At 42.1% G+C, this 18,283-nt stretch overlaps 1 long non-coding RNA gene across 2 annotated transcripts in view; it reads left to right on the forward strand.

The window, feature by feature from the left end:
- Window positions 1-7,638, forward strand: part of LOC147367808 (uncharacterized) — a 33,531-nt gene extending 25,893 nt beyond the window's left edge. For both annotated transcript variants that reach the window (XR_015169322.1, XR_015169323.1), the window contains exon 2: window positions 7,001-7,638. This is a non-coding gene — a long non-coding RNA (uncharacterized LOC147367808). The remainder of the gene's footprint in view (window positions 1-7,000) is intronic.
- The last annotated feature ends 10,645 nt before the right edge of the window (window positions 7,639-18,283 follow it).

Below are 18,283 nucleotides of genomic sequence, written 5' to 3' on the forward strand. Positions count from 1 at the left end.
TGCAGCAGTCAAGGGGCAAGAGACATTATAGAATGAGGGAAGGGGCTTATGTGTTGAAACAGCAGAGTCAGTTCTGATGGTCATCTTGAAATTGGTGGTCTGACCAGCGTCATCTTGATTGTTTTAAGAACGGTTAATCTTCAGTTCCGTGTTCAGTTTGTTCCCGTTTCTTTAAGGCCAATTTTTGGGATTGTCGCAGCATATGGTTTTCCTTGGTGGCTCTGTGGTAAAGAATCCACCTGCAATGCAGGAGACACAGATTTGATCTCTGGGTTGGGAAGATCCCATGGAGAAGAAAATAGCAACTCACTGCAGTATCATTGCCTAGGAAATCCCATGGACAGAGGAGCCTGGCAGGCTACAGTTCATGGGACTATAAGAGTTGGACACAACTTCAGCTACAAAACCACCATCACCATGTCACGGCTCTAGTGTGGTCATCATGTAGTCAACTTCTTCCACCTGCTGGGGATTTCACTATCTATAAAGACAACTCACAGGATATGGCTCAGAACATTATCTTTAGCCCTTGAGAAGGAACTAAAGGTCCTTGACTAGGCTTAATAACTACATAATTATTATTCTTTTTTTTTTTTACATAATTATTATTGATCTCCTTTGACTGGTTTCCTTTGTTTCTGCATTTTCTCACTTCTTTGATTAAATGTATTCTTTGGCTAAACTTTTTCACAGACAGAAGGCAGGCTGAGGATATGGGGGACAAGGACTATAGAATCCTGCTCCATTTCATTTCTTCTGAAATCTTGATTATATGTACTTCAGACCCTCACATTCCATCCCCTGTATCTCAAGCTCTCTTTACATTTTACACATCCTTTTCTGTCTGCTTTATTCTGACTACTTTTTTTGTATTTGTCTTCCTGTTTTGCTAATTTTCTCTTTGTGCTCGCTCAGTCATGCCTGACTCACGCAACCCCATGGACTGTAGCCTGCTAGGCTCCTCTGTCCATGGGATTTTCCAGGCAAGAATACTGGAATGGGTTGCCATTTCCTTCACTATCTATAATTTTCTCTTTAGCTGTATTTGATATTCTGTTTAACCCACCTACTAAGAAAGGTTTTTCTAAAATATTTATGTGTTTCATTGATAAGATTTCTATTTGATTAAAATATTTTTGAGCAGATAAGAAAAGCCATATGATTAAAAAATATAAATGATATTGAAATGTATGAATTAAATATATTTCTATTCTATCCCAGTCTGCCCCTAAGGGTAATCATTTCTGTTAGGTTTTTGTGTATGTTTCCCATGTTTCTTTATGCAGATAAAGCATATATGCATTCTTATCATTCTCTTTTTTACATTAAATTTAGCAAGACCAAATATGCAATTAAGAATTTAATTTTTTCACTTAAAAGTATACCTGAGAGATGTTGCAATTTGATTATTTTTAAATCTTCCCAGTCCTAATAAATAATCTCCAATTATTTATTTCTAAAATTTCTTCTTTATTTCTATAAATATTCCATACACAATTATTTTACATTTTGTGTCTAATAATTCCAGTCTCTGCTGTCTTCACATAGAAGGTACAGATTGAGCTAACTTTCAGTCATAGTGACTCGTTTCCTTGAATGTTCAGTGATCTTTGAACTATAGTTCATAGTAATTAACGGGGATCCTGAGGATCTAAATTGAAGATGAGTTCTTTCAGGATGAATTTGCATTGGTTTCTGCCAGGAACTGAGCAAAGAGTGTTATGACCTGCAGAAACTTCAGTACCATTCCAGAATTTTCCATGTAATCACGCTTTTCATTTAGTCTCCCCTACCTCACATGTCGGGGCCAAAATTTAGGTCTCCATAGAAACACTGATGGACTTCCCTGGCAGCTCAGCAGTAAAGAATCTACCTGCAATGCAGGAGACACAGGAGATTTGGGTTTGATCCCTGGGCCGGGAAGATCTCATAGAGGAGGGCATGGCAACCCACTCCAATATTCTTGCCTGGAGAATCTCATGGACAGAGGAGCCTGGTGGGTTACAGTCCATATGGTCACAGAGAGTCGGACGCGACTAAAATGACTGAGCACACTCACAGAAACACTGACAACAGGTTTTGCCCTGGATATGTTTCTGGGCTTTCATTTGATTGATCTCTCTCTTTAACTGCCAGTACCACTTTACTTAGCACAGTTTTACGGTACAGTTACTATCTGGAGGCCCTCCCTGGTGGCTCTGTGGTAAAGAATCTGCCTCCCAGTGCCAGAGACGCAAGAGACATGAGTTCCATCCTTGGGTCAGGAAGATTCCCTGGAGTGGGAAATGGCAACCCATTCCAGTATTCTTGCCTGGAAAATTCCATGCACAGAGGCGCCTGGTGGGCTGTCGTCCATGGGGTTTTAAAAAGTCAGAAACGACTGAGCAACTGAGCACGATGAGCACATACTATCTGGTAGAGAAAACCTTTTCAAAATTGTCTAGGCTTTCTATAATCATTTATTTTCCCAAATGATCTTTCCTTTATTTATTTTTTTAAGTATGATTTCTCTGGGGGTTTTTTGTCATTGTTGTTTGGGGGACAGGGCTTTGGTTTTGGTTTTTTGCTTGTTTTCTGGCTGCTTTTTGCAGCCCCTTAGTTCCCTGACCAGGGTTGGAACTCAAACCCACTGTAGCAGAAGTTGGAATTCTTAACCACTGGATGACCAGAAAAATTCTCCAAATAATCTTTCTTTCTTCTTCTTTTTTTTTCAACCAATTTTATTAGTAGTATTTTTTTTTAATATTTATGTGACTACACCAGGTCTTAGCTGTGGCATGCAGGCTCTTAGTTGCAGCACGCAGGATCTAGTTCCCTGACCAGGGATTGAACCTGAGACACCGGCATTGGGAGTGTGGAGTCTTAACCCCTGGACCACCAGGGACGTCACCCACAAATGATCTTTTAAACTGTTCACCCATGGACTTTTGTGAAGTGAAACAAGCTATGAGGACTCATCAAGAAAATGATGGCAGAAGTATGTTAACTGCAAACCCTACACCAACACAAGTAGGAGTGAAAAAGAAGCAAAAGCAAGAGTAAGTACTTGCAGCAGGCCATAGCCGGGAAAGGCCTCAACACTATATGCTACACTCTGAAGATTGCAGCCTTTATAACGCCCTTTGGAACAAACCGAGAGTCCCATGACCTGACACCAGTTTCCAGCTCGTGACCACAATGCAGTGTCATAGATTGTAAGTGGAGGCAATTCTGAAGGTTCCCACAGTCTAAGTCCTGGGGGCATGGGAAAGCTGCTGGAAGAATAAGAAACACTCCCGTTGGGGCCCACTGGCTCATGATTGATTGCCAAGGGACCTGGTGTTGCAAGAGATTCTGGTCTGCCAAGCACATGATCTTCTTTCTCTGTTATCATTTCCTATCAGATTGGGACAGTATCTAGAGACAAGACTACTTCACAATTCCAGAGAACATGGAATAATCCTATGCTGACACATTTGAAAAGGCAGATGGAAAGAGGTGGATAATTACTATCTACCAGAGTCTCTTGTGTCTCCAGCATTTCAGGCAAATTCTTCATCTGCTGAGCCATCAGGGAAGCTCCAAAAATAACTAAATAACATACTTTAAATGTACTACGTGAGAGAAAGAAGGAGTTCTTTCCAATTTACAAATACCAATGTACTGATGCTTTGAATAGATAATGCACAAGAGAAAATTAGAGATATCAAAGTTGATTTATAAAAAGTTCTAGAATAAAGTATTAAGTAGAACCTGGGAGCAGGCTTAATTAGCAATATACTGTGACTATGACTGTGTATTACAAGAATGCAAAGGTGGCTAAATGTTAGAAAATTTATATTAATGTTGACCAAAGTGGGAAAAGCATATAGTCCCATGGTAGATTTCGATAAAATATTCATAAAATTTAACATCCATTCTTAATAAAAGATCTTTGTAAAATGAGATTAGGTGAATAATTTATTTACTGTCAGAACATATCTCATACCAAAAACCAATATCATGCTTAGCAATCAAACATTTATAATCTCTATAATATGACATTGCTTTTATGTGATAGACATTGTAATTAGACAAAAGAGCAAAATAAGAAGTTTAAATATTGGAATGAAAAAGACAAAAATTATCATTATTTGCAGATAATAGGAAGTCTAAAATTCAGCAGAAAGTTTTTGAAAAGTAAAAAGTTGATAAGGTTTTCATGATATAATATTAATATTCAGTACTCAAAGTCTTACAATGTATTATAAATATAACCCAAATTTAGTCCATCTTAAAAGTACATTACTTTATATAAATAAATTTTAATTACACGAAAAAAAAAACAGAAAATTACGAAGAAATAGAACATAATATATGAGTAAATGAAAAGGCATCCCTTATGGAATACAGAATGTTCTAGAATACAGAAATATTCTAGTATATATTCTTACAAAATATTTAATCTACAAAACCATCCTATTTCTGGTCAAAATCCCAACATGATATTTACAGAAAGAAGCATTTTTTAAAAGTATTCCAACTGTATGAAATATATGGTATCTCAAATCAGTGGTGACTGGCAAAAGCTCATCACATAAATAATTAGGCTATTGTAACTATGATGAATACTGTGAAAGAAAATACAGGTTGGTGTGGAATGTTTTAAATAAAATGCAGGCTCTTGTTTCATTCATTACACAAAATAAACTCCAAGTACAACAAAATGTTTTAAAGTAAAAACCAAAATTAAAACATAAACACTAGGACAGAAACCGGACAATTATTTTTATAATAGTGTGTGGAAAGTCTGAGCATGTCATGACAGCCAGTGATGACAAAACAAAAGATTAAGAACCTCAACTATGTAACAGTGAAAACTTTCCAGTGCCAAAACAAATAAGAGCCCTATAAAGAAAAAATACAGACAAAGGACAAATGGGAAATACGTGCAATGCAAATGGCGGACAACCTGCTGCTACTCGGATTCACTGAGTAGTCATTGAGGAAACGTCATTCTTCCTCCCAAGGGAAACAGTGTTGGTTCTTCAGCTCATAGAATTTGTCTCCTGTCTGTACGGACCCGTTCCCATAGGCTTTGAAGGTGGAGGGAGAGGGATGACCACTGGCAGATCCTATCACTCACTCCTGCCAGAATTGTCAAGCACCCTTCACACACACACACACACAGAGCATGTGAACATACCATACACACATATACCACACACGTGTGTGCACACATGACAACATATATGTGCACCCATGTACCACACACACACCCCACACGAACAGACCACATGCACAGTCACCACACAATGACACATGTGTACAGACACAGCAGGCAACATAAGTATGCACACATGCATTAATACACACTATACACACTCACTCCATGTGAGCATACCATATACACGTGCACCACACAGTACACACACGTGTGTGTACACACAACCAACAGCACGCACATGCACACATGTGCCATATACACAGTACACACACACACACACGTTCACGCCCTTTGGGCACTTTATTGAGGAATCAGAACTGCTAGTCTGTGGTGTGCATCTTCCAGGAGTACTGTTCAGCTGTTTCCAAGCTCTGCATTCTTTCTGGATCCAGAACCTTGCCCTGGAATGTGGTCCTGGAGAGGGTATGACCCGTCTGCCCCCAGAATGGAATCAGAGGAACTCCGCAGCCTGCTTCCTGATTCCAGGCACAGGATAGGCCTTTCCTCCCTCTGCTAAAGGGCTCTGCTTTCATGAAACAAAGCCAGAGCGTGCAGTGAGCTGAAGTCCCAGGCCTCCTCAGATTCTGCTGTTAGGTTGTCTGTCTTAGTCCCTAATGGTTTTAGGAAACCCCCTTCCCTCCCCAGTTTTGGCAGCATCTTCTGGGGGAACTCAGGGCAAGGGGAGCCTCTAATCATGAGTGACTGCATAGGAGGCCACTGTGAACCATAAGCTGTCATATGACAACTTGTCCAGCCACGGTCACAGAAATTCCCCAGAATGTGCATAATCGAGGGACAGAGTCCCTGTGGCAAAGTCACCTGTGGAGGCCACCTGTGGAGGTCGCATGACTCCAATGCTTGGTGGCTCAAACTACTGCTGAGTCCCTCTTTGAAGACTGCCATCACAGCCCGAAGCACATTTTGGGGGCAGTATTCTGAGTCCGTAAGTGAAATCTTTTCCAGACTGTATTCAATTTCTGGAAACAGGTAAAACCATTTGCCATATGTTCTAGCGCTTTTGTTTTTGTGTTTGGGGCCGAACCTCGTGGCCTATGGGATCTTAGTTCCCCGACCAGGGATCAAACCACCACCCCTTGCAGGGGAAGCATGAAATCTTAATCACTGGGCCACCTGGGAAGTTCTCAGCATGTTCTAGTTTATAAAAGAAATGTCCATAGAGAATAGAATTGTGGTTGCCAAGGAGGTGGAGGGGGAATGGAGTGGGTGGTGGGGTTAGCAGATGCAAGCTATTATATGTCGAATGGATAAACAATGAGGTCCTACTTAGCACAGGGAACTCTATTCAGTATCCTGTAATGACCCTTAGTAGAAAAGAATATGAAAAAAGAATGTATATATAACTGAATCACTTCACTGTACAGTAGAAATGAACACAGCATTATAAATCAACAATACCTCAATAAAAAATTAAATTAAAAATGCCTAACAGGCTAAGTTTTAGTGATACATATTTTGTATGCGTGTATAACGTTTTCACCATATGTAGAGAAACAGAGACAGAAACCCATGAGGTAATAAACCTTCGCAGTATTCTTTGGTAACTCATAAACAGATTTTGAAGGCAATTCCCAAAGGGGATTTCTGAAGACTTTTTAAAAACACTAATAACATCAGTAGAATAAGTATTTAGTTTTTCAAAGTATCTACTTGGAAGAAGTACAATTTAGATGAAAATCTAGTATGTTTTGGGGGAAAACGTCTCATTAGAATCACAAACTGTCTAGCAGATGTCCTCTTCTTTCTAAATGTTCTTTTCAAACGCTTAATCAGCATATTTTCCCTTCCTATGTGAAGCTCACTACCTCCCTCCAGCAACCAGCCAATCTGATGAACCGTCAGCATGAAGCTCACTACCTCCCTCCAGCAACCAGCCAATCTGATGAACCGTCAGCATGAAGCTCACTACCTCCCTCCAGCAACCAGCCAATCTGATGAACCGTCAGCATGAAGCTCACTACCTCCCTCCAGCAACCAGCCAATCTGATGAACCGTCAGCTCTTCCATTTTCACTCTGGAAATGTCTCCCTCTATTGTGATTTTAATGTCTCTTCATGAAATGTCCTGCCTTTGTTCATATTCTTATACCCCTCCCCACTTTTATTACTGGAATTTCCCTCTTAGATTTCTCCATCTGACAAAACCCTCCTAATCCTTCAAGGTCCAGCTCAAACTTCACTGAGTAGCCGTTGCTGCCCCCTTCCTTCTTTTTCGCATCCCTTCTCTCTTGTCATTCATGCTTTCCTAGTGGCTCAGACGGTATAGAATCTGCCTGCAATGCAGGAGACTGGGGCTCAATTCCTGGGTCAGGAAGATCCCCTGGAGAAGGGAATGGCTAACCACTCTAGTATTCTTGCCTGGAGCATTCCGTGGACAGAGGAGCCTGGCCAGCTATAGTTCATGGGGTCACAGAATGGACACGACTCAACAACTCACACTTGCCTCTTGTCATTCTGCTTGTAGGGTAGAAACTCCATCACTGAAGGCACTCAGCAACGTTTGCTGGGTGTTGTGAAATGAAACCTGGACTTATGTCTCAATCACAGGGGACATTCAGGGTCAAATGAAAGCAGATGACGTCAGTTTGTTTCAGTCAGGCAAGGGTCCAGTCTGCTCACGATGACTGCTAAACCAACAGATGGGACTGTATTTCACACTTCCCCTCTCATTCCTTTGAAAGTGTACTGGGAAGTTGCCTGGCTACACTCCAGACAGAGGACACACGACAAGTCCTCCTTAGAGTTTAAGAAACATGCCTCAGACAGATATAATCCACTGGAGGCCATCAGTTAGAGAAGAGTAGTGTTAGGCAAAAAAAAAGAAAACAGTATTGTCTGGGAATAGAAAGGTCGAAGACACAGGCTGTGCAAGTGAGGTTGGAAATCACACCTAGCCTTTGGACAGGGAACATTTTGGTCAGTTGTCTGATGTTCACCTGGCTTCCTACTTCCAAATTCATTTCTTGCTTCATTTTTGCTGGTGCCAGAGAAAGTATATTTGGGTGTAACTTCTGGAAAAAAAATGTATCAGCAGAACTAGCTTTGAATTATCTAATCATTTTTTGACCTTGCAGAAGGATTTTATGGTTTTTGTTATTGGTGTGTATGATTTTATGTAGGGAATGATAGATTATTAGGGAAGTGTGGGAATCAACAATGCCCAACCATTTGCGGCAAATATGTTTAACAAAGGGTTAAGTCTTACTATTAACCACTAATTTGACATGGCTGCTGCTGCTGCTGCTGCTAAGTCGCTTCAGTTGTGTCCGACTCTGTGTGACCCCAGAGACGGCAGCCCACCAAGCTCCCCCATCCCTGGGATTCTCCGGGCAAGAACACTGGAGTGGGTTGCCATTTCCTTCTCCAACGCATGAAAGTGAAAAGTGAAAGTGAAGTCACTCTTAGTGTCCCACTCTTAGCGACCCCATAGACTAGCAAGGCTCTATACTTAGCAGGAAGGACCACCAGTGATGCATTTCTCCAAATGACAGACAGGCTCAAAGAGTGGGCTCAAAGGTGGACTCAGAGCAACTCCAAGCCAACTAGACAATGACATTCAGCAAACCAGTAATTAAAAACAAACTTGTGGTGATTCAGCAAGCTTATTCCTGAGGCAGGGAGGGACGGGGAGGGATAGCTCTACATACTTTGGTCTTAGCATAAGTGTTGAGTTCAGAACATGTCCAAATCACAGTATAACTCGGACTACGTTAAGCTTTGATTTCTTTCACAGGGAGTCAAATTCCATCCTTGTGTACTATGAATGTTGGTTTTTGTTTTTCCTTTTCTGTTTGTTTTTTAAGAAAAGCTTTCCTTTCACTGCGAGTATTCTTTATAAATCTTACCAATATATATGACTTTAATGGCTTATTAGCACCCTCAGAGTGGGGCTCTGAATTAGAATTAGATTAGATAGGCATTCACTCAGATCAGAGAATTTAGAAGCTTCTCAATGGAAATGCTGACGAGTTCAGTACAGCTGAGCATCCTCTCCAACAGGATCAAGTCTCAGACTCTCATTCCACTCAGAAAGCATCTGCTCAGAATAGGTTGTTTTTCTTGCTGCTCAGTTACACCACTTTCTTTCAGTTTACCGGAGCACAGCATGGTGGTTGACCAAGCAAATAATTATGCAAAGCAGAAATCGTAAGGCATTAAAAGATAAGTCAATTTGGAAACTCGCGTTTCCAAAAGTGCAGGCTAATGCACTAGAATTATCCATAAACTAGAAGCAGTCCAAAACATTTGTTCTCAGGAAACTGGTGAAGTTCCAGGGATTTAGGGCAATGACCTGGGTGACAAAGCTGACGAAAGCGGGTGGGTGATAAAGGGCCAGTTGGCAACTCACTTGCAGGCAGAGGTTGAGGACGGTGACCTGGCTCGTCACCCTTAGAAAGCTAAGTGTGTAATACGATCAATACAGACCACAGTCCCAGGCCACATGGGCAGCTCTCCAAGGCACACCGGCAACTCCCCAAGTCTGCTCAGCACCGTGTGTCCCTCCTGATGTAGGTCTCTGCCTCTGCTGTCTTATCCAGTGACAAGCCTTGGCCTTTCCATGCCTGGCTCTCAGTCAGATTCACGTGCTCCCCCAGCTGTATCTCCAGTGGGGATTCCAGCTCTGTTCTAGCTCCACCCCCATCTGAGTGATCTCTTTACAGAGGTCTACAGGGGTCTGGGCTGGTCTACAAGGTCTATCAGGGTTTCCCTTATAGCTCAGTTGATAAAGAATCTACCTGCAAGCAGGAGACCCCAGTTCTAATCCTGGGTCAGAAAGATCTGCTGGAGAAGGGATAGGCTACCCACTCCAGTATTCTTGGGCTTCCCTTGTGGCTCAGCTGGTAAAGAATCCACCTGCAATGCAAAAGACCTGGATTCGATCCCTGGGTTGGGAAGATCCCCTGAAGAAGGGAAAGGCTACCCACTCCAGTATTCTGGCCTGGAGAATTCCATGGACTGTATAGTCCATGGAGTCACAAAGAGTCAGATACGACTGAGCAACTTTCACTCCTTACAGGGGTCTACGGGCTTCCCTGGTGATTCAGCACTAAAGAATCCACCTGCCAATGCAGGAGACATGAGTTCAATCCCTGGATTGGAAAGATCCCCCTGGAGAAGGAAATGGCAACCCACTCCAGTATTCTTGCCTGGGAAATCCCATGGACCAAAGACCCTGGTGTGCTGCAGTCCATGGAGTCACAAAGAGCTGGACACTACTTAGCAACAAAACAACAATAACAGGGCTCTGCAGCAGCAGCCTGCGCTTGTTGAGGGAGATGGGAAGAATGACTGCAGAGATGAAGGGAAGTGGAGGAAAGGGCTGACACCAGAGGTGTGTTACAGATGGAGACTGAGAGATGCAGTCTCATGAGGTCAGTCACCTTGGTGGAGTTTCTTCAGCCTCCATCTAATCCTGCAAGCTCTTCCAGATTCACTAAACTCAGACTGGTATTCAAACCAGATAGTTATGTGTTAATTTTCTCCAAGAAACCTGGTAAGAATGCTCATGAATGCTGGTCGTAGGCAGCCAAGTCAGAGGCAGCTGTTTCATGCCTTTGGCAGCAAGCTGCAGACTGGCTGGAGTCTTCAAGTCTGGCAGCCTTGTGCAACATCTCCTTGACAGGGACTCATGCAATGTGAACACTTAGACTCTCTGACTCAGACCAAGACACTGTCTTCCTTGTTTGGTGCAAGAGATGCTCTGCCCAGCTGCTGCCCCTTTAAAGGCCCTGCGACAGCAATTCCCCTTTCCTGGGCTCTGCCCCATTTTGACCAGAAGGCAGCTTTGATGGAGAGCCTCACGGCTGTCCCTGACCATCCCAGCATAGCACGAGTGTCCACATCATCTGGTGTTCATCTCTGTGAGATCGCAATGAACAGAAACCATCCCAAGACAAAAATAGGTCCCTCTGGTTCTTGGAGTTGAGCACTCTTTCAGGTTCTAAGGTTCACTCTTCACTGGAAGGCATCTTGGACAGAAGGAATCACGGCTTGTGGTAAGAGCTATTCATGCTTTGCCCTGTCTCATCCATTCTTGGCTGTACTCAGTTCAGCTCATTTCAGTTCAGTCGCTCAGTCATGTCTGACTCTTTGCAACCCCATGGACCACAGTACTCCAGGCTTCCCTGTCCGTCACCAACACTTGGAGCTTGCTCAAACTCATGTCCATTGAGTCAGTGATGCCATCCAGCCATCTCATTCTCTGTTGCCCCCTTCTCTTCCTGCCCTCAATCTTTCCCAGCACCAAGGTCTTTTTCAATGAGTTGGCTCTTCGTATCAGGTGGCCAAAGCATTGGAGCTTCAGCTTAACCCTCAGTCCTTTCAATGAATATTCAGGACTGAATTCCTTTAGGATTGACTGGTTGGAGCTCCTTGCAGTCCAAGGGATTCTCAAGAGTCTTCTCCAGCATTACAATTCAAGCATCAATTCTTCAGCACTCAGCCATCTTTATAGCCCAACTCTCACATCCATACATGCCTACTGAAAAACCATAGCCCTGACTGTATGGACCTTTGTCAGCAAAGTGATGTCTGTGCTTTTTAATATATATGCCTATGGACCCTGATAAATTATGTCCTTTCCCTTCCCCAAAATCTCTGTGCATCACTCAAAGGAATGTGTCTTTTTCAAGGGGAGAAGGCAGACTTCCAGACCCAGTTACTTTCCTAAAACCTCTGGCCATTGGTCACTTCCACCACTGGCAGCCTTGGCGTGTTTCTAAGAGAAAATAGAAGTATTCCTCGGCTTTTGCTATAGCCCCTTATAAGAACCTAGGAAATACTGTGGTAGAATTTAAATCTATAATTGATTATTTTTAGTAACTTATGGTAGGCAAAATTCTAAGATAGCCCTCATAATCTCTGCCACTTGGTGTCCACAGCCTGAATAATCTTTTCCCCTTGATTGTGACTTACTTTTAACCAACAGAATATGGGGGGGGAAGTGATGGGCTTTTGCAGGTATAATTAAGGCTTCAAATTAGTTGATTTTTAGTTAGTTAAAAGTAGATTATCCTAGTGGGCATGACTTAGATGAAAGCCCTTTAAAAGAGGAACTGGGCTCTCCCTGTATTCAGAGATTATCCTTGCTGACTTGATGAATTGGGCAGTCTGTTTAGGAATCCCAGATGGCAAACAACTCAAAATGGCCCTCTAGGAACTATGATTGACATCTAAAACTTGAGGACAGCTTCCAGCTGACAACCAGCAAAAAGTTTGGACCTTCAACCATACCACCACAAGGAAATGAATTCTGCCAACAACATGAATAAGTATAGAAGAGGGATCTTCCCCAATTGAGCCTCTTGATGAAGATGCAACCCAATCAACACTTTGAGTGCAAACTTGTGATACCCTGAGCAGAGAAACCAAATAAACCAAACCTGGATTCCTGATCCATAAAAGATTGGAGATAATAAATATGTACTGTTTTAAGCCATTCAGTTCAGTTTAGTTCAGTCGCTCAGCCGTGTCCAACTCTGCGACCCCATGAATTGCAGCACGCCAGGCCTCCCTCTCCATCACCAACTCCTGGAGTTCACTCAAATTCACATCCATTGAGTCAGTGATACCATCCAGCCATCTCATCCTCTATTGCCCCCTTTTCATCCTGCCTCGGAGCAGTATGAAATCCCTCCCAGCATCAGAGTCTTCTCCAATGAGTCAACTCTTTGCATGACGTGGCCAAAGTACTGGAGTTTCAGCTTTAGCATCATTCCTTCGAAAAAAATCCCAGGGCTGATCTCCTTCAGAATGGACTGGCTGGATCTCCTTGCAGTCCAAGGGACTCTCAAGAGTCTTCTCCAACACCACAGTTCAAAAGCATCAATTCTTTGGTGCTCAGCCTTCTTCACAGTCCAACTCTCACATCCATACATGACCACTGGAAAAACCATAGCCTTGACTAGATGGACCTTTGTTGGCAAAGGAATGTCTCTGCTTTTGAATAGGCTATCTAGGTTGGTCATAACTTTCCTTCCAAGGAGTAAGCGTCTTTTAATTTCATGGCTGCAGTCATCATCTGCAGTGATTTTGGAGCCCAGAAAAATAAAGTCTGACACTGTTTCCACTGTTTCCCCATCTATTTCCCATGAAGTGGTGGGACTGGATGCCATGATCTTAGTTTTCTGAATGTTGAGCTTTAAGCCCACTTTTTCACTCTCCACTTTCACTTTCATCAAGAGGCTTTTGAGTTCCTCTTCACTTTCTGCCATAAGGGTGGTGTCATCTGCATATTTGAGCCATTACATCTGTAGTAATTTGCTACACCACAGTAAAAAACTAAAAGGCATACATAGTCTTTGCTATAATTCCCTCTCAAATATTTCATCTTCTTGTTTTTAGTTGTCCTCTCAAAATCACATTTACCAAAGATTCAGAAAAAAAATGTTTAAGAAATCTGAATCAGCACTGTGCAGCAAAGAAGGATACATTCAACAATCAGAAACTCTGGGAAATTTTCAGAAGGTCAAAAATGTAAAGTTTAAGTTAACACCTAGAAACAGAGTTCTTAAGGAGGAAGCTATTATTGTTTTAAAATTTATTTTGGTAAATTATTTGGATTAAGGTTGATGCTTAGGTCATAGATTGGTGGTAGTGGTTTAGTTGCTAAATCATGTCCAACTCTTGTGATCCCATGGACTGTAGCCTGCCAGGCTCCTCTGTCCATGGGATTCTCCAGGTGAGAATACTGGAATGGGCTGCCATTTCCTTCTCCAGAGGATCTTCCTGATCCAGGAATCAAACTAGGGTCTCCTGCATTGCAGGCAGATTCTATACTGACTGAGCTATGAAGGAAACCCTTAGGTCATAGATTAGTGGGGGAAAAAAGAAGGAAAGGAAGACAGCTAAATGGTTCTGCATTTCAGGAATTTAGGGGATTTGATAAAGAATGAAGATGAGAAGGATTGGGAAGGGAAGAGAACATTGAAGAACAGAGATGACTAATATCTGCTTTTAATTATTTGCATATATAAAATATAATATACTCTTGTTATAGGGAGAATAATGGCCACCAAAGATGCCTGCATATTAATGCCAGAGTCAGTGGGTAAGTTATCTTCCATGGCAAAAGGAACTTTGTAGATGTGATTAAATTAAGAATATTGAGATTACTCTGAATCATCCAGGGAGACCCCTTGAAATCACAGGGATCTTTATAAGTGAAGTGGGACTGGGAAAGCGAACAGGAGGGTCAGAAACAAAGATTTGAAAATGTTGGCTTTGAAGATGGAGAAAAGGACACAGTCAAGGAACATAGGCAACCTCTAAAATCTAGAAAAAGCAGACAAATGGATTCCCCCTCGAGCTTCCAGAAGGAACACAGCTCAGCCAATACTTTGACCTTGGCCCAGTGAGGCTCAAGGCAGACTTCTGACTTTCAGAACTGTAAAATAATAAGTCTGTGTGATTGAAAGTGTGGCAATCTGTTTACTGCATCAGTAGGAAACTAACACACTCTCCATTCACATTACCTAAAATGCCCTAAGTCCTTAGTGAGACTTTGGGTGGAAATCATGAAAAGGAGCTGAGTTCTACAGGTGGGTCAGTGCCAGGGGAACCGGGGCCCCACACAGAAGGGTGAGATAACCTATTAACTAACCTAATTCATAGGAAGCAGAAACTTGGCTGTAGAGTTGACATAACACATCCACATTTACTACCTCATGGAATTTTCAGAAATCTTAAAAGACAGTACTGGACGCCCCACCAATTTTGTGATGGGGAATTAAACCAATCTGATCTAAATCTAAGTGCCTTGGGTTTACATTGAGAAGGAAACCAAGCAGTACCCATCAGATTTTTATTTGATGTGTGTAATAGGATATTCAATGGAACACTTTCTCTTATACAATTTTATTTTTATGTTTTTGAATAGTAATATTACTATTAGTAATAATAGTAATACATGTTTAAGCTCCTTGGAAGAAAAGCTATGACAAACCAAGACAGCATATTAAAAAGCAGAGACAGTACTTTGCCGACAAAGGTCCGTCTAGTCTAGGCTATGGTTTTTCCAGTGGTCATGTATGGATGTGAGAGTTGGACTATAAAGAATGCTGAGCACCAAAGAATTGATGTTTTTGAACTGTGGTGTTGGAGAAGACTCTTGAGAGTCCCTTGGACTGCAAGGAGATCCAACTAGTCAATCCTAAAGAAAATCAGTCCTGAATATTCAGTGGAAGGATTGATGCTGAAACTCCAATATTTTGGCCACCTGATGGGAAGAACTGACTCATTGGAAAAGACCCTGATGCTGGGAAAGATTGAGAGCATGAGGAGAAGGAGATGACAGAGGATGAGATGGTTGTATGGCATCACCAACTCGATGGACATGAGTTTGAGTGAGCTCCAGGAGTTGGTGATGGACAGGGGAGCCTCACGTGCTGCAGTCCATGGGGTCGCAAAGAGTCGGACACGACTGAGTGATTGAACTGACTACATGTTTAAAGTCAAAACAAAATAAGAAAATAAACACTTAAAAGACTCACTGTTGTCCTGTGGAGGGGTCCACCCCATTCTCCCCTGCACCATTTGTATCCATTTACAAAAATTCATTGCTATCATTCCAATGTTTCTTTATGTAAAATTGAACAGATGGTCTCATCCCTCCTTTCTTACATAAAAGGTAGCATATGATATACATTATTCTCCATCATTTTTCCTCATTAAAAGAGTGCAGCTAAAGATCTCTTCATACAAGTGCATAGAGTCCTTCCTCATTCCTTTGTTATAACTCAGCGTATTTTATTGTGTACCAAGAAGTATCGTAATTCATGCAACTAGTTTCCTCTTGGGAGGCACTTGGGTAGTTTCTAAGTGTTTATTATTATAAGCCACATCATGATAAATAATCCTGTTCATGCATCATTTGGAACATGTGCAAGTGAAACCATAGGATAGGTCCCAGAGGTGGGACTGCTGAGTTAAGGACAACAGAAGCTGGACAAAAGTAAATATTGCCGGATTCTCTTCCATAAAGGTTGAACTGTGCTGTACATCCATTACAATGTTTGAGTACCTATTTCCCCACAGCGTCAGAAGACAGTGTGCTGTTAAATCTCTGAATTTTCCCCAAACTGACAGGTGAGAAATGATACCTCACTAACTTGCACTTTTCTTTTTCTTTAAGGTTTTTTTTTTAATGTGGACCATTTATTTCCCCAGTCTATTCATTTATAACCATTTTAATCATTTTCATCAATTCATTGCTATCATTCCAGTGTTTATATAAAATTGAATACATATTCTCATCCCCCCTCTTTCTTACCTAAAAGATAGCATATGATATAAATTACCTAACACAACAAAAATCTATTTGCATTCTAGTCCTGCCACAAACCTTATTTCCCAAACACCAAATCAATCATCCACTCAGTCCTCAACAATTCTAACCAGAACTGCACCACAGTGGTACCTTGAGGAATTTTGCTTCCCTTCCTTCACTTTGTCTTCTCATTATGTAGGAAAACATCACATTAGCCATTAAGTGATGTGGACCACTTTTAAAGTCCCTACTGAATCTGTTACAATATTGCTTCTGTTTTATGTTTTGGTTTTTTGCCCATGAGACATTCAGGGTCCTAGCTTCCCAACCAGGGATCGAACTCTCATGCCCTGAATTAGAAGATGAAGTCTTAACCACAGGACTTCCAGGAAAGTCTCCATTTCTCTTAAAAGTAAGATTGAGCATTTTTTTCTTGTGTTTAGGAGCTATTTTGATTTTTTTGTGAACAGTATTTTTCTACCATTTGGCCTCAACTTGGACTCTTTTCACTGTGATCAAATTTCAGAAAAATTGAAAAGAATAGGTTGCATGCACTCCCATATTCTAAAATAAGGATTTTCAAGTGGTCTTGTGACCGTTAGCCCAATACCCAGGTTATAAAGTTGTTTAAAGTTGAAAAGGCCAAAAGAAAGTTCTTTGGGGAAAGCTGTTGGCATGCTGTGCATTGTCTATCTCCCACCATGATGGCAGGAGGTAAGCGGACTTTCCTTAAGGCAAGTCGGGAAAGAGGAGCTTCAAGGGGACCTCCACTCAGAGACTTTGTGTCAGAGGACACAGTGCCTGGTGTCTGATTCCAGGGATAAGAAACCCGAGGGTCGAGAAGCTGAGCCTGTCAGGCCAAGAGCAGGACAGAAAAGTGGAAACTACGCTGGGAAGGCAGTTGAAGCTGCATCCACTAATAGAGGCCAAAGGCTCAAGTAGGTAAAAAACTGAAGTCTGTGGTTGAAGTGATCTGTGATGGTGGGGCAATCCCTTGTTTGGCCTGACAAGGGTCTGTGAGTTTTTGTGGGTCAAGTAGATAGCCGAGCTGGGGTGCCATCTTGATGTGACTTCTTCAGAAAACAGCAGAATTCCAGGGGAAGAGAATTCCAACAATGCCTGCAGTAAGAGGCTGTGGGATGCTGCACTTTCAAGGGCAGGATCCGAGGTAGTGACTCAAGAGTTCAGGATAATAAGATATAAAATATCTAGATACACACAACCAAAAATAAGCATTAGCTAGCTTGTAAGTTCGGAGAAGGTGATGGCACCCCATTCCAGTACTCTTGCTTGGAAAATTCCATGGACAGAGGAGCCTGGTAAGCTGCAGTCCATGGGGTCCCTAAGAGTCGGACATGACTGAGCAACTTCACTTTCACTTTTCACTTTCATGCATTGGAGAAAGAAATGACAACCCACTCCAGGGTTCTTGCCTGGAGAATCCCAGGGACGGGGGAGCCTGGTGGGCTGCCATCTATGGGGTCACACAGAGTTGGACACGACTGAAGCAACTTAGCAGCAGCAGCTTGTAAGTTGAAAACTGTGCTGTGCTGTGCTCAATTGCTCAGTCGTGTCCAACTCTTTGTGACCCCAAGGGCTGTAGCCTGTCAGGTTCCTCTGTCCATGGGATTTCCCAGGCAGAATATGAGTGGGTTTCCATTTCCTTCTCCAACAGATCTTCTAGTCTCAGGGATCGAACCCATGTCTCCTGCATTGGCAGATGGACTCTTTACCAGTGAACCACCCAGGAAGCCCAAGTCAAAAATTAGAATATGCTAGACAGGAACACACACAAACACCAAATGGAGACACATA

Source organism: Bos grunniens, chromosome 8, assembly GCF_055505025.1.
Source record: "Bos grunniens cultivar Pamir isolate PY7600 chromosome 8, Bosgru_T2T1.0, whole genome shotgun sequence".
Taxonomy (NCBI): Eukaryota; Metazoa; Chordata; class Mammalia; order Artiodactyla; family Bovidae; genus Bos; species Bos grunniens.